The sequence below is a fragment of the Thalassophryne amazonica genome, chromosome 4 (genome assembly GCF_902500255.1).
Source record: "Thalassophryne amazonica chromosome 4, fThaAma1.1, whole genome shotgun sequence".
Taxonomy (NCBI): Eukaryota; Metazoa; Chordata; class Actinopteri; order Batrachoidiformes; family Batrachoididae; genus Thalassophryne; species Thalassophryne amazonica.
The window spans coordinates 81,851,393-81,866,403 of NC_047106.1; positions in this window are offsets into that span (position 1 = coordinate 81,851,393).

The window sequence follows — 15,011 nt, forward strand, 5'->3', positions numbered from 1 at the left end:
ACTATTTGGTCTAAAACTATAACAGCCTCATTAAGCTCAGTAGCTTTCCTACCATGAACACAAGTCTGTAGTCCGGTGGTGGTGGTGGTGTTGTGACATCTTGTGGGCGGGGTTAATGCTGAGGTTAGTGAGGTGGTGCTGTGACATGTCTGTTTCATAAAAGTTGTGTATTGGTTGTACACATGTAAATGCAAAGGAAGTGTTTTAAGATTTATCAACTTTGGGATCCGTTTTCAAAATGTAGCATTTTTAGGCTCCAAAAACGTCAGTTATGTGTGGACAAAATGGCAATATGATAAAAAAAGCTTTGCAGATACGCCTAAACCTGTGTCCGTGTGGACAGGCCCATACAGTGGGGCAAAAAAGTATTTAGTCAGTCCCTGATTGTGCATGTTCTCCTACTTAGAAAGATGAGAGAGGTCTGTAATTTTCAGGTACACTTCAATTTTGAGAGACAAAATAAAAAAAAAAACATCCAGGAAATCACATTGTAGGATTTTAAATAATTTATTTGTAAATTATGGTGGAAAATAAGTATTTGGTCAGTAACAAAAGTTCAACTCAATACTTTGTAACGTAATCTTTGTTGGCAGTGACAGAGGTCAAATGTTTCCTGTAAGTCTTCACCAGGTTTGCACACTCTGTAGCTGGTATTTTGACACATTCCTCCATGAAGATCTCCTCTAGAGCAGTGATGTTTTGAGGTTGTCGCTGGGCAACACGGACTTTCAACTCCCTCAACAAATTTTCTATGGGGTTGAGGTCTGGAGACTGGCTTGGCTACTCCAGGACCTTGAAATGCTTTTTACAGAGCCACTCCTTCGTTGCCCGAGCGGTGTGTTTGGGATCATTGTCATGCTGGAAGACCCAGCCATGTTGCATCTTCAGTGCTCTCACTGATGGAAGGAGGTTTTGGCTTAAAAATCTCACGATACATGGCAACATTCATTCCTCCCTTAACACGGATCAGTCGTCCTGTCCCCTTTGCAGAAAAACAGCCCCAAAGCATGATGTTCCCACCCCCATGCTTCACACTAGATATGAAGTTCTTGGAATGCAACTCAGCATTCTTCTTCCTCCAAACACGACAAGTTGAGTTTTTACCAAAATGTTCTATTTTGGTTTCATCTGACCACATGATATTCTCCTAGTGCTCTTCTGGATCATCCATATGCTCTCTGGCAAACTTCAGACGGGCCTGGACATGTACTGGCTTAAGCAGGGGGACACGCCTGGCACTGCAGGATTTGAGTTCCTCTCTGGCTAGTGTGTACCCTTTGTTACTTTGGTCCCAGCTCTCTGCAGGTCATTCATCAGGTCCCTCCTTGTAGTTCTGGGATTTTTGTTCACCGTTCTCATGATCATTTTGACCCCACGAGATGACATCTTGCATGGAGCCCCAGATCAAGGGAGATTATCAATGGTCTTGTACGTCTTCCATTTTCTCACAATTGCTCCCACAGTTGATTTATTCACACCAACCTGCTTGACTATTGTAGATTCACTCTTCCCAGCCTGGTGCACATCTATAATTTTCTTCCTGATGTCCTTCAACAGCTCCTTGGTCTTGGCCATGGTTGAGTTTGGAGTCTGACTGTTTGAGGTTGTGGACAGCTGTCTTTTATACAGATAACAAGTTCCAACAGATGCCATTAATACAGGTAACAGGTGGAGGACAGAAGAGCTTCTTAAAGAAGTTACAGGTCTGTGAGAGCCAGAAATCTTGCTTGTTTGTGGGTGACCAAATACTTATTTTCCACCATAATTTACAAATAAATTCTTTAAAAATCCTACAATGTGATTTTCTGGATTTTTTTTTTTCTCATTTTGTTTCTCATAGTTGAAGTGTACCTATGATGAATATTACAGACGTCTCTCATCTTTCTAAGTAGGAGAGCTTGCACAATCAGAGACTGACTAAATACTTTTTTTTACCCCACTGTAGATAGTCATGAACAATGATCCAGTGGGCCTCTTATTATAGGTTAAAGTTGGACATATGGTTACCCTTAAAACTTATCAAGTTTTATATCACCTGTTCATAAGTCACATGATCTTTGACTTCAGACGATCTTGAAAGATCAAACTAAAGGTGATAACTGTTGAAACAGGGCATAGTAAATGTTGGAATGTTGTGTATTAGAGGAGGACAGAGTGGTTCAAGTTTTGAACAGAACTGATGAAACGTCATTCACACAGAATCAAATATTCTGTAGTCACTGAATCACAAAGAATTAATTTGCATGAATCTGTGTTGAAGTTATAAGGCGGGGATGTTGCACTCTCTGAGTCATCCTTTCAGTGTTTTGCTCAAGAAATTCAAAAATTCAGGGATGCCAATAATTGTATCCCATACTGTACCTTAAATAGCCATTTATTGTCCTGACATAGGGCGGCATGGTGACTCAGCGGTTGGCACTGCTTCCTCACAGTGAGAAGGTCCTGGGATTGTGGTCCACCTGGTTCTTTCTGTGTGAAGTTTGCATGTTCTCCCTGTGTTTGCGTGGGTTCCGTCCGGGTACTGGCAGCCTGTACAGGGTCCACCCCACTGCTTGCCCAGTGACTGCTGGGATAGGCTCCAGCTCCCCGACTTCGAATTGGAAAAAGCGAGTATACTAAACAATTTTTCTCATATGTAATATTTACACATGCATATATTAGAGAATATGTGATATGTAATTGAATGAATTATGACTTTGATGTCTCTACAACTGGTTCCAAGTGTAACCTCAGTCATTCAGTGCATCTCTCAGGAACCACACACATGTTTAGGTAATGAGGGAGACATAAACATGTGTTGTGCTAATTCCTGCAAGGGCTCTAACATGCAGGGCTAAGAAGTTCTGTTCACGCGCAACCGTTATGAGATTAGAGGGTGGTTCACACAGAAATCCAAGACGCAACCTGATCATCACGGCCGCGCGTGAAGGCAGCATTCAGCTTCTACCGTGACGACAGGGCAAACTGGACAGGAGGTCTCAGAGAACATGTTTTTACCAGATGCCTATGAGCATCTGCCAGGGTTTAATTCCCCAAGGCTCATCCTAATAACCACTACTGCCCAGCAGCACACAACGTGCACAGGCCTCTCTGCTGCACTCCCACATGTTGCACTCATGCACACACACACCCTCACATCTTTACAGCATGTAACCTCTGATCATTTAGAAACACGTGCATGAATGCACCCGCTGATACACATTCTCGCTTACACACAGACACACAATCTTATTACCTGTGTAGGAGCGAGCACGGGGTTTTAGAGATCAAAGCAGGACGGGGTGTAATTTGGTATCTGCGTTTGTTCCAGGCCTTTGGACTTGGATTCACATCAAAGGCATGTGCCACACTGACATCCACGGCACGGCATCACACCAGCAAACCCCGCTGCTTTTCCCTTCGTTGGTTGTCTGTGTGGGCGCCCGCGCGCCCGTGTGTATATATGTTTACATGGATGTAAAGATGAATTTGCATTACTTAGTATGCACGTGTGCAGATGGAAGGTTTTAGGTGTGAGCGTGGTTTAACGGTGGAGGCAGAGAGGCCGCTGTCTGCAGGCTAATGTTGGCCATCTCAAACTCACAGATCATATGTGGCTTTAATAATAATGTCAACAAAAATTCAGCACTCTCATTTTCACTACAATTTTTCATGAGCTGAAGTAAAAGCTCACAGACCGCTATGCACACAGGTTTATTTACCTTGAATTTTGTTCACAAATTTGTTAAAATCTGTGTTAGTGAGGACTTCACCTTTACCAAGATAATCCAGCCATCTGGTGATTAAAAGGCTTGATTATTGTACAGGTGTGCTTTGGACTGGTCACTGTAAAAGACCACTCTAAAATGTAGAGTTTATCTTGAAAAAAAAAGATCTATATTAGCCTAGCTGGAAATATAGACTGTATATACAGTATTCTGGACAAACGCTCTCTGACATCACTCATAGGTTTTCTGAACAGTGGGTTTGAAGATCGAATGGGCTGATTCAAATGTCACCCATCTCAGAGTTAATAAACAGGCTAAAGCTGACAGGCTAATCTTGGTTCGTGTTTTATTTAATGCATATTTTTGCAGACTGGGTGGTGGTTTTCGGAACAGGTGACCTCTGGGTGCGGGTAATAAAAATTATTACAGGCATATTGTCTCAGTAACTGTGGAATAACAGTGAAGATAATGTCACCAAGCTATCAGTCCCTGCTAATTTATAATAATGGTGCTCGTATCCAAATTTAATATTGTCAGTCAATGGAAACACTGGAGCACAGATTTCATAGATGTCTGTTACCACAAATAACCACACAGCAAGTCATATTATCTTAGACATTTGTAATAAAATGCTCAGAAAAGACAAACATGATTGAGCCAGTGTTAGTAAATTGAGCATGTTAGGAAAAAAGCTTGGGACTCTGATGAGGGCGGTCGCATCTCCACCACTCTCCCTTATCTCTGTTTCTGCTTTAACCTTCAAGTCCCTACTTCACCAGACTGTGAATTCCTCAAATTATATTGGATACTGGATCTATTGGACTACTACTGGATTTACCATGGAATTGATCAGCTGGTCTCTGAACGCTATTGACACCATTTTTTCTACAAGAAGGTCAGGACTGGGGGATCCTACCTGCACAGATGGAATGTATCCTGTGGGCTATGTTCTCGACTCCTGGGGGTCTCGGCGTGTTGCATGCTTGGCTCCTTTCTCTATTGAGAACGTTGAGGATTTATTCATTTTTGGTCTTATGGTAGCAGGGCTGGTACTTTATGGCTTATGTGCTGCCCTGATCTACAAGAAAATTGGCAAGACGGCAGCATCAAGAACCATGGCCCCTCGCTTGTCTGTCATGATTAACGAGGTTGGCAAGGTAGTGCATTCTCAGACTGAGATGACTCTTCAACTCAGACGCAAATTGGATGACATCTTGGAGCAGATGCGTGCCTTGCAGATGAAGTTGACGATTTCGGAGGCTGGGGAATATTCTTAATTTACAATTGGGAATATTCTTAATTCGTAATTGGGATTTGGTTGTTCTAGTGAAGCTGTAAAAAGTGTTTTTCACTGCTCAAACCACAGCATGCCAGGCTTATCAAGCCTGAAGGACAAATTGCCCGACTGTTTTCCTCCACAGGAATGTCTTCAGGCCTTGGTGAGATTATTCGGCTTCCTTTCTTATCTCAACCCACAAAGACAATAAACTGACAGACTTACACATGGACAAAGACTGAAGCATGCTCCATTTTTCCCTTTACCTCACTTCCTGCCCCCCCCCACCATCACACACCCCATCATGGCCACCACTCACACCACCCCTTTCCCCTCCGGGGACTGCGCGGTTTTTAGCTGCGGCAGGTCCCCATTCCCCCTAAGCTAGCGGCGGCGCAACTCCAGTTGCAGCAGCCTTCACCCACTTTGCCTCAATTCGGATGACAGACTGCTTCAAGTTTAGTGCACATAAACAATGTCAAATGTATATGTGTTGTCTTTAATTTTGATGTGTGCCATTATTACGGTAAACAAGTAATAATTGTGGATTAATTGCTGTATCTTGTCTGAGGTAATAGGAGTGTAAACGTAATTGCCCTTTGTTGGGATCAGTAAAGTTGTCTGAAGTCTGAAGTCACGAACAGCAAGTAGCCACTGCTAACAGGTGCCCACTTGAACACAATGGCACACACTATCTGTCATTCAAAGCAACCATACCCAGGGGCGTAGCACCAAATTCGGGGCCCTAGGTACTAGCCAAATTAAGACCCCCCCCCCCCCCCACACACACACACACACACACTGTTATGTTCTTTTTTATTAACGCAAACACCAAATTTCTAATGTGTAGTCAAACCAGGTCTAAATCATGTATACCTTAGATCACACCTGGCAGTCAGAACCCTTTTTAAAGTTGGCGGAGCAACACTGAGTTGGGAGGTCTGGGGAACCAAATTGCACCATTTTCTAGAAAAATGGTGCAATTTGGTGCATTCCCGTCTGTTAAGTGCACAGGAATGCACCAAATTGCACCATTTTTTCTAGAAAATGGTGCAATTTGGTCCCCCAGACCTCCCAGCTCAATATAGCTAGCTTTCAAGCTCACCTCTCTTTTCAAAGAATTTGGTTAGCAGCTCGTTTCCCTCATTTAGTTTTCGTTCCCTGTCCTTTTTTCTCTTCTTTTTTGAAATCCGTACTTTGATTTTTTAGGAAAGACATATTTTATTTCAGCCTAAACATGAGGGCTGCAACTAACGATTATTTTAGTAATCAATTCATCGGTCGATTATTTTTTCGATTAATCGTTTTTTGTTTTTTTTTACTTACATGTGAGTTTTGCCGTTATTTCTTTAAGTGAGTTATTATTAAAAGGCCTTTATCACACAACATCAACGTTTGAGCTTGTAACAAAGTTATGTTATATTCTTGTCAAAAACATACCTGGAGTAGTGTTTTGTTTTATTTTGCACATATACATCACCGACACACCACAAAGAGATTTACATCAGGTTTCACCCGATTATGAGCATTTTTAGATGCCTACAGAAACTATCTCAACCACTGACAACATATTACAGCAAGAGTCCACAAAACACCTTTTTAGAGACCTGACTAAAGTGTAATATGTGATCTTTAAAAACATATTTTCATGAAAAAAGACACAAATGTACAGTTAACTGCACATTTTATTTTTGTCTTGTGTAAAAACAGCTTAGATGTGGTTTGACCAAAACAAATTGTCATTAAACTTAAATAAAACAGGGGTGAAGTGGAGGTTTAAGAGTCACTATGTGTTCACAGGAAACAGTTATTTATTTCTATATTTATTTATTTATGTTCATTGTTAGTTGGATTTATCTTTTCTGTATTTCTGTATTCTGTATTGTAGCATTTATTATTACTGTTATTATTGTTGCTATTATTACTAATATATAAATAAAAAATAAAGTAAAAAATATTACAATTTGTAATACATTTGACTCTTTTAGCACACAAATGTGCTGACAGCTGCAACAGTTTAATGCTAACTTTAACAATGAAAACGCCTAGACATGCTAATGCGTTAGCATTGGTCCCGTTTTTAAGTTATAAAATACATATATCAACTGTTTCAGAAGACCATAACAGGTCAGATTAACATAAAAAGGTAAATACTACTCACAGACATATGCTCTTTGGATAAAGTGGAAGAAACAAAACATTTGCGGTAAAACAAAGTTATTTAACAACTAATCGATGACTAAATTAGTTGACAACTATTTTAATAATCGATTAAATTGATTAGTTGTTTCAAGTCTACTAAACACCTCCTCTTTCTGTCAGATCCCATTTGGTGTGTGTGTGTGTGTGTGTGTGTGTGTGTGTGTGTGTGTGTGTGTGTGTGTGTGTGTGTGTGTGTGTGTGTGTGTGGAGCAGAGTGCCACCTGTGCGCCTGGACTAAACCATTGTACAACTGTGCAGGGGTGGGAAGGGCCCTCAGAGATCTTTCAATATTATTGTTAGAGCAGAATTATGTTTCGCAACATTTATACATTCATTCTAATTATGTTCTTTTACAACATGAATTGTATGAACATTAATGACATGCAACACAAAAATGTATTTAATGCCAATTTTTTGTCCCCCCCCATGCTCTGGGCCCTGGGTACATAGTACCCTTTACACACACACACACACACCACACACACACACACACACACACACACACACACACACACACACACACACACACACACACACACACACACACACACACCCCAGTCTGACGCCCCTGTTTAGCATCATGATTAATGATATTTTCTGAGAGGTAAAAGTTTGTCTTGTCTGCAGATGATTGTGAATTGTGAATTAAGGATCAAAATGCTGTATTTATTGGGGATAAAGCTTCAGGCGGCTGTCAGCACAGTGGAGAGATGGGGGACTAGTATGAAGTCTCTGAAGCAAATCTATACTGCCACAACAAGATCTGCCTTATGCATGTATTGTATACAGATCAGATGCAAAATCTTGTCTATGAAACAGGGTTCTCACTACAATTTTTAGCAGAATAATGGGATAAAAAAATCACCTTAAAAAGTCGGGGTTGGGGGGCTGCTTAGGCGGTGCCCCAGTGGGGAGACCAAGGGGCTGTTCCCCCCTGACGGTTTTGCATTATGGGCTTATAAAGGGCCTTCTTTTGCAGTCTAACTATGCCAAATAGCTCTGGAATTAACAGATATTTTTACCTTTTTCATACCGTGTTTCCAAAATACTGGACAATCAGGTACTTAAGCTCACAATAACACCGAAATCATGAGCTCACAACAATATTTATTGAAACTAAAATGGTTACATGTACATTTCTATAGATATGATTAATGAATGCTCAGACAGTAATATACAAATAGTGACTGGTTTGGAGGGCAGCTTAAGGGAATGTCACCCCGAGGGATCATTGTTGCCCGCGGCCGGTGGTGGACCACATAACAGAATGTTCTCTTTGAACCACTGCAGTCTGCATTTCAAACGCATTATTCCACGGAGACGGCTCTCATTAATGTGGTAAATGCAGCCGTCTCATGGCATGGCGTGATTCAGCAGCACGAAATATACATTAATCTATTGGTTCGTCATATTGTCATGAAAAGTGCAAAATTTTCATCATGGGAACACGAATTTATTCTATTCCGTGACGGGTTCACTCACTGATTCCCTGACTCACTAATCCGCTGATTCGGTAAATCAGACTCGCTGACCCACTGACTTGTTGACTCACTGGCCCACTGACTCTTGCTTACTGACTCCCAGACTTGTTGACTCACTGGCTGACTCAATAATCCTACATGCTCTGCTAATCACAAGGAACAATCCTCCACATCTATTTGTTACCCCACATCCTATATTTTTATGTTTATTTTGTATAATATAAATATTGCTGCATTTAAAAAGATTAGCAAACTTGGTTACTCTTAAGATTGAGTAAGCTCAACATTTCTGTTATAAATATCTTTTTTCTGGATTGAGCTTATGAAATATTACAATAATACTTTAGTCTATTTCTTGTAGCTGGACACGTTATCAAATTGATATTACAAACTAGAGATAATCATCACAAAAGCCCCCTCGCACAGTATTATTTTCCATGCATAGTGCAGTAATATGTACTTGTATGGGGTGGGTATTTGGTTGAAGCCTCATGTGTTTGATGTAAACTGGGATATACAATGAAAAAATTGGAGACTGGCATAATATTTATTTAGAGGAGGTGACAAACAGTGACCAGAAAAAGTCAGCCACGGTCACCAGCCTTCAAAACAAATGCAACCACTGGTGACCTTGAAACGGAGGTCAAGGTCAGTGGCCTTCGAACCCATACGAAGTACTCCTCCAAGGCATTTACCCACCCCAAATATAAAGTTTCTGCGAGCAATAAGTGTGAAGCTGCGTTACGGCGAAGCATTTGACAGTTGTGACCATTGGTGACCTTGAAAAGTAGGTCAATGTCACTGGCCTTCAAACCCATGTGAAGGACTCCTCCAAGGCATGTACCCACCAAATATGAAGTTTCTGCGAGCAATAGGTGCCGTGCTACTTTGCGGCAAAGGATTTGACAGTTGTGACCACTGGTGACCTTGTAAAGTAGGTCAAGCTCACTGGCCTTCGAACCCATACGAAGTACTCCTCCAAGGCATTTACCCACCCCAAATATAAAGTTTCTGCGAGCAATGAGTGTGAAGCTGCGTTACGGCGAAGCATTTGACCGTTGTGACCACTGGTGACCTTGAAAAGTAGATCAAGGTCACTGGCCTTTCTAACCCATGTGAAGTACTCCTCCAAGGCATGTATCCACTATATATGAAGTTTTTGCAAGCAATAAGTGCAAAGCTGCGTTGCGGCAAAGGATTTGACAGTTGTGACCATTGGTGCCCTAGAAAAGTAGGTCAAGGTCACTGGCCTTCAAACCCATGTGAAGTACTCCTCCAAGGCATCTACCCACCAAATATGAAGTTTCTGCGAGCAACAGGTGCCGGGCTACTTTGTGGCAAATGATTTGACAGTTGTGACCACTGGTGACCTTGAAAAGTAGGTCAAGGTCACTGGCCTTCAAACCCATGTGAAGTACTCCTCCAAGGCATGTACCCACTATATATGACGTTTCTACGAGCAATATGTGCAAAGTTGCGTTGCGGTGAAGGATTTGACAGTTGTGACCATTGGTGACCTTGAAAAGTAGGTCAAGGTCACTGACCTTCAAACCCATGTGAAGTACTCCTTCAAGGCGTGTACCCACCAAATAAGAAATTTCTGTGAGCAATAGGTGCCGAGCTACGTTGCGGCGAAAGCCTTCAGTTAATTCAAAATGCTGCAGCTAGAGTACTGACGGGGACTAGAAGAAGAGAGCATATCTCACCCATATTGGCTTCTCTTCATTGGCTTCCTGTTAATTCTAGAATAGAATTTAAAATTCTTCTTACTTATAAGGTTTTGAATAATCAGGTCCCATCTTATCTTAGGGACCTCATAGTACCATATCACCCCAATAGAGCGCTTCGCTCTCAGACTGCAGGCTTACTTGTAATTCCTAGGGTTTGTAAGAGTAGAATGGGAGGCAGAGTCTTCAGCTTTCAGGCTCCTCTCCTGTGGAACCAGCTCCCAATTCAGATCAGGGAGACAGACACCCTCTCTACTTTTAAGATTAGGCTTAAAACTTTCCTTTTTGCTAAAGCTTATAGTTAGGGCTGGATCAGGTGACCCTGAACCATCCCTTAGTTATGCTGCTATAGACTTAGACTGCTGGGGGGTTCCCATGATGCACTGAGTGTTTCTTTCTCTTTTTGCTCTGTATGCACCACTCTGCATTTAATCATTAGTGATTGATCTCTGCTCTCTTCCACAGCATGTCTTTTTCCTGGTTCTCTCCCTCAGCCCCAACCAGTCCCAGCAGAAGACTGCCCCTCCCTGAGCCTGGTTCTGCTGGAGGTTTCTTCCTGTTAAAACGGAGTTTTTCCTTCCCACTGTCGCCAAGTGCTTGCTCACAGGGGGTCGTTTTGACCGTTGAGGTTTTTCCGTAATTATTGTATGGCCTTGCCTTACAATATAAAGCGCCTTGGGGCAGCTGTTTGTTGTGATTTGGCGCTATATAAATAAAATTGATTTGATTTGATTTGATTTGAATGAATTGTGGCCGGACGGACAGACTGACGGAAGGACGGACGGACAACTCGCAAGCGCCACGAGGCGGGGCATATAGCATCCGGGAAGCTGCTTTATGACTCATAAAGCAGCTTCCACTCCAGCTTCCTGTGTTTGGCTGGAAGCTGCTTTATGACTCATAAAGCTCACAGTGTCACTCTGACATTACACAGCCCTCTTTGTTGTCACAAAGGGAAAAAAAACGTCATTTAGAAGCCTCAGTTCAGCAAGTTATTGTTCCACAGCAGTGAGCAGAGAAACACCTGACTTCATTCTAACACAGTCAACAGTTTTTTTGTTTATACTGTTTTTTCAGAGCATCTGTGTTTCATAATCACTGGTTGTTGTTTTTTTTTTCTTTCTGTTTTTCCACAACATCAGGAAGAGATGATCCCCAAGGAGTTGACTGAGATGATGGAAGCTAACGAGATGATGCTCCAGCTGACACAGTGTTTGGAGCAGAACTACGAAGAGATCAGAAACATTCAGAAGATGTATTCAGAGCAGGCAAAGGTTGACAAGGAAGATCTGCTGAAACAAAAAGCACGAGTGAAGGAACTCAAATATGAGCTGGAACACATCGAGACTCACTTCATCCAGGAGCTGAAAGACACAAAGTATGAATATAAAAGTACTTTTTTCACTTTTTTAGTTACTTTCCCCAGCTGTCGACAACAACCCTCTACCACCTCGACAATGATACTTGTTTTGCCAAAACTCACTTTATCGTCACCCTTTCTTGACTTCAATGAAAATAAATACTTGTTTTATAAAAAGTAAAATAAAGACCTCTTTCTTGACCTCATGTTTAACTGTTGACACCACTGTAACAGTAAAACTTGCAATTTCTAACCTACATTGTTTATAAATGTAACTATTAAATTCATTCTCATATTTTTCTAACATTTAAATTATCTCTAAACATTTTACTTGTCGAAATTATTATTATTAGTAGTAGTATTAGTAGTTGTAGTAAAAAAAAAGGCTTCAAAACTGGACCTTTAATATAGGGGTGTTGTGTGTGTGTGTGTGTGTGTGGGGGGGGGGGGGGTACATCCCTGCCCCACACCCCCATTCCATTTGGATTCACCCCTGCTTTGGTGTTTGAGAACAATGGATAAAATGTATTTATGCAGAAAACATGACCAGATTTACAGGTAAGAAACTTTTATTGCGTTTTCACATCAAGTGGTCCTCAGAAAGAGAGTTTAGGTGCATTTGAGTGGAAAATAGTGTTAGTTGTTGACGCGTCGCGGAGGATCAGCTGTTTTTAGCGAGCAGATATGGAGCGGCTCAGCTCAGACTTCTAAATAAAGGAGAAAAAAAAGCATAACAATGTCTTTGCAAAGCTCAGTGCAGGTGTGCTGTTGTCACCGTGCTTTAAGAGGTGAGGACGAGTCGTAGCTGCTGCAGAAAACCGCGGCTGAAAAGCTCACAGCTCACTTAAAGTGGGCAGTGCAGTTGAGCCCCGACCTCCTGCCCACAGACCAAGTTTAATGCTGCTATCAACCCACAATGCAAAAATAATAGTAACGCACAGTGACTTGGAGAAGTAACTTTAATCTGATTACTGATTTGGAAAGATTAACGCATTAGATTACTCGTTACTAAAAAAAGTGGTTAGATTAGAGTAACGTATTACTAAGTAACGCGTTACCGGCATCACCGATAAGTATATTATCATTATTATTATTATTATAATGGCCCTGGGATAGACTGGTGTCCTGTCCAGGGTGTACCCTGCCTCATGCCCCATGACTGCTGAGATAGCCTCCAGCCCCCCTGTGACCCTTAATTGGAGTAAGCGGGTATTAAAATTGAATGGATTATTATGATTACTACTACTACTACTAATAATAATAATATCCCCCTCCTTCTTTAGAGACCAAAACCATGTTTGTATTATGCTGTAAACATGCTTATTTCTGCTGTAAAGATGAGTGAGTGAATGTGAGCTTGAAGATTTTAACATGGGGGTCTATGATGGTTGACTTGCTTTTGGAACCAGTCTCAAGTGACCATTCAAGGAACTACCTTAGGTGTCACACGTTGGCCTCATTGTTCAGCCCTGGAGGTTGGGGCTTGATGGGAAACGGGACTGGGGAAGCTTATGGTTGTGAAATGAACATTCAGTTCATGTGCAACAGCTCTGGTGGACAATCCTGCAGTCAGGGCGCCAATTGCACACTCCTTCAAAACTTGTGACATCTGTCACATTGTGCTGTGTGATAAAACTGCACATTTTGGAGTGACCTTTTTTACAACGCACATGTGCAATAATGATGTTGGGTAATCAACATCTTGACATGCCACATCAGCCAGATGGATGGATTATCCTGTCAACGGTGAAGTGCTCACAAGCACAAATTTGAGCAGATTTGTGAAGAAAACTCAAGAGAAATAAAAATTTTGTTTGCACAGAAGAAATCTCAGATATTTTTCTTCAACACATGAAAAATCAGAATGAAAGTAAAAGTGTTGCATTAATATTTTTGTTGACTATAGTTTGCACTGGTGGAAAAACTCCACACTGTTTGTCCAATTTTACAGCCATATTAGAAGAGAAGGGACCAAGCTGGAAGAACTAGATTTAAAAGTGGAATAAAATCTGAGTTTTGCTGTTTAAAGTTACCGGGGTGACCAGGAAGTGATTAGAGTTTGGTTAGCATTCAATTTTCTAAGCTTCATTGTTTAAATTCCTGACATTTCCACAAATAAGTGAATTCCTGCAGAGCGATCCAACAGAAACATGATGTTCTTCCCCACTGAGGCCCACTCGGCAGTTTCCATGGCGTCCAAACCTCAGACCTCTTCCCCTGCAGTGGAGTGGACACCATCGTGGACAGGCAGACACACACGCACACACACACACACACACACACACGCACACACACACACACACACACACACACACACACACACACACACACACACACACACACACACACACACCCATACTGTATATATGTTTGGTTACAGAAATCTTCTGTCACTTATTCTCTTCTTCACAAATGCAGCTTATTTTTGCTGCTACAAGAGAACATACACTGTCTTTGGCATAATACTATCACGCACACAACGCGTTTTCAGAACTTCCTAAAAACCAGTACCAGCCATATGTTCGGAAACATATCAGCAATGCATGAAAATCTGGAAATGACACTTACTGGAACAGAACTCCTGAAACAAATCCATTCCTAATGGAATAAAAATGATGAAAGTGATAAAAGTGCTTTTATTTGATTGAAGAAATCAACATTTTAGGAATCAGAAACTGTGTTAATGTGTTGATTTTTTTTTTTTTTTTTTTATCCTGCTCAAACAATGTAGAAGGAAAGAAACATTCCTAGTCGTAGTGGAAATATAAGAAGACAAAGGTATTAAACTGTTGTGATAATGTTGCTCCAGCAGTAAATGTCATTTCACTTCATTTCATTTCACATTATGAGACATAATGTGTTACATTTTTTTGATAATAACACAAAACTTTTGTTGCACAACCATGTCAACACATAGGGTGAGTATGTGAGTTAGGTCAGGCAGCCAACTTGAGCTGCTCTGCACCTAAATTCACTGATATGACTCATGTTAGGACCCTGAGGTCATATGTACAGTAGTTCTTTTTGTAGCATATGTGTATTTACCCTCCCCACCTAGGTGAGGCGCTGCTGACTCTGTGTTTTTTGTAAATTTTGTAACTGTTTATGTAAAGCAGTCCAACACCTTTTGTTAGTAGGGGTGAGAAGCCACGTTATCGTGTAGGTGTTTAGGTAAGACCACTGTTTTTGGTTGTTTTATTTGAGCACTAGGTAAGAGTAGAGTTTTTTGAAGTTGTTTTTTTTTTTTGGCTTTTTTCT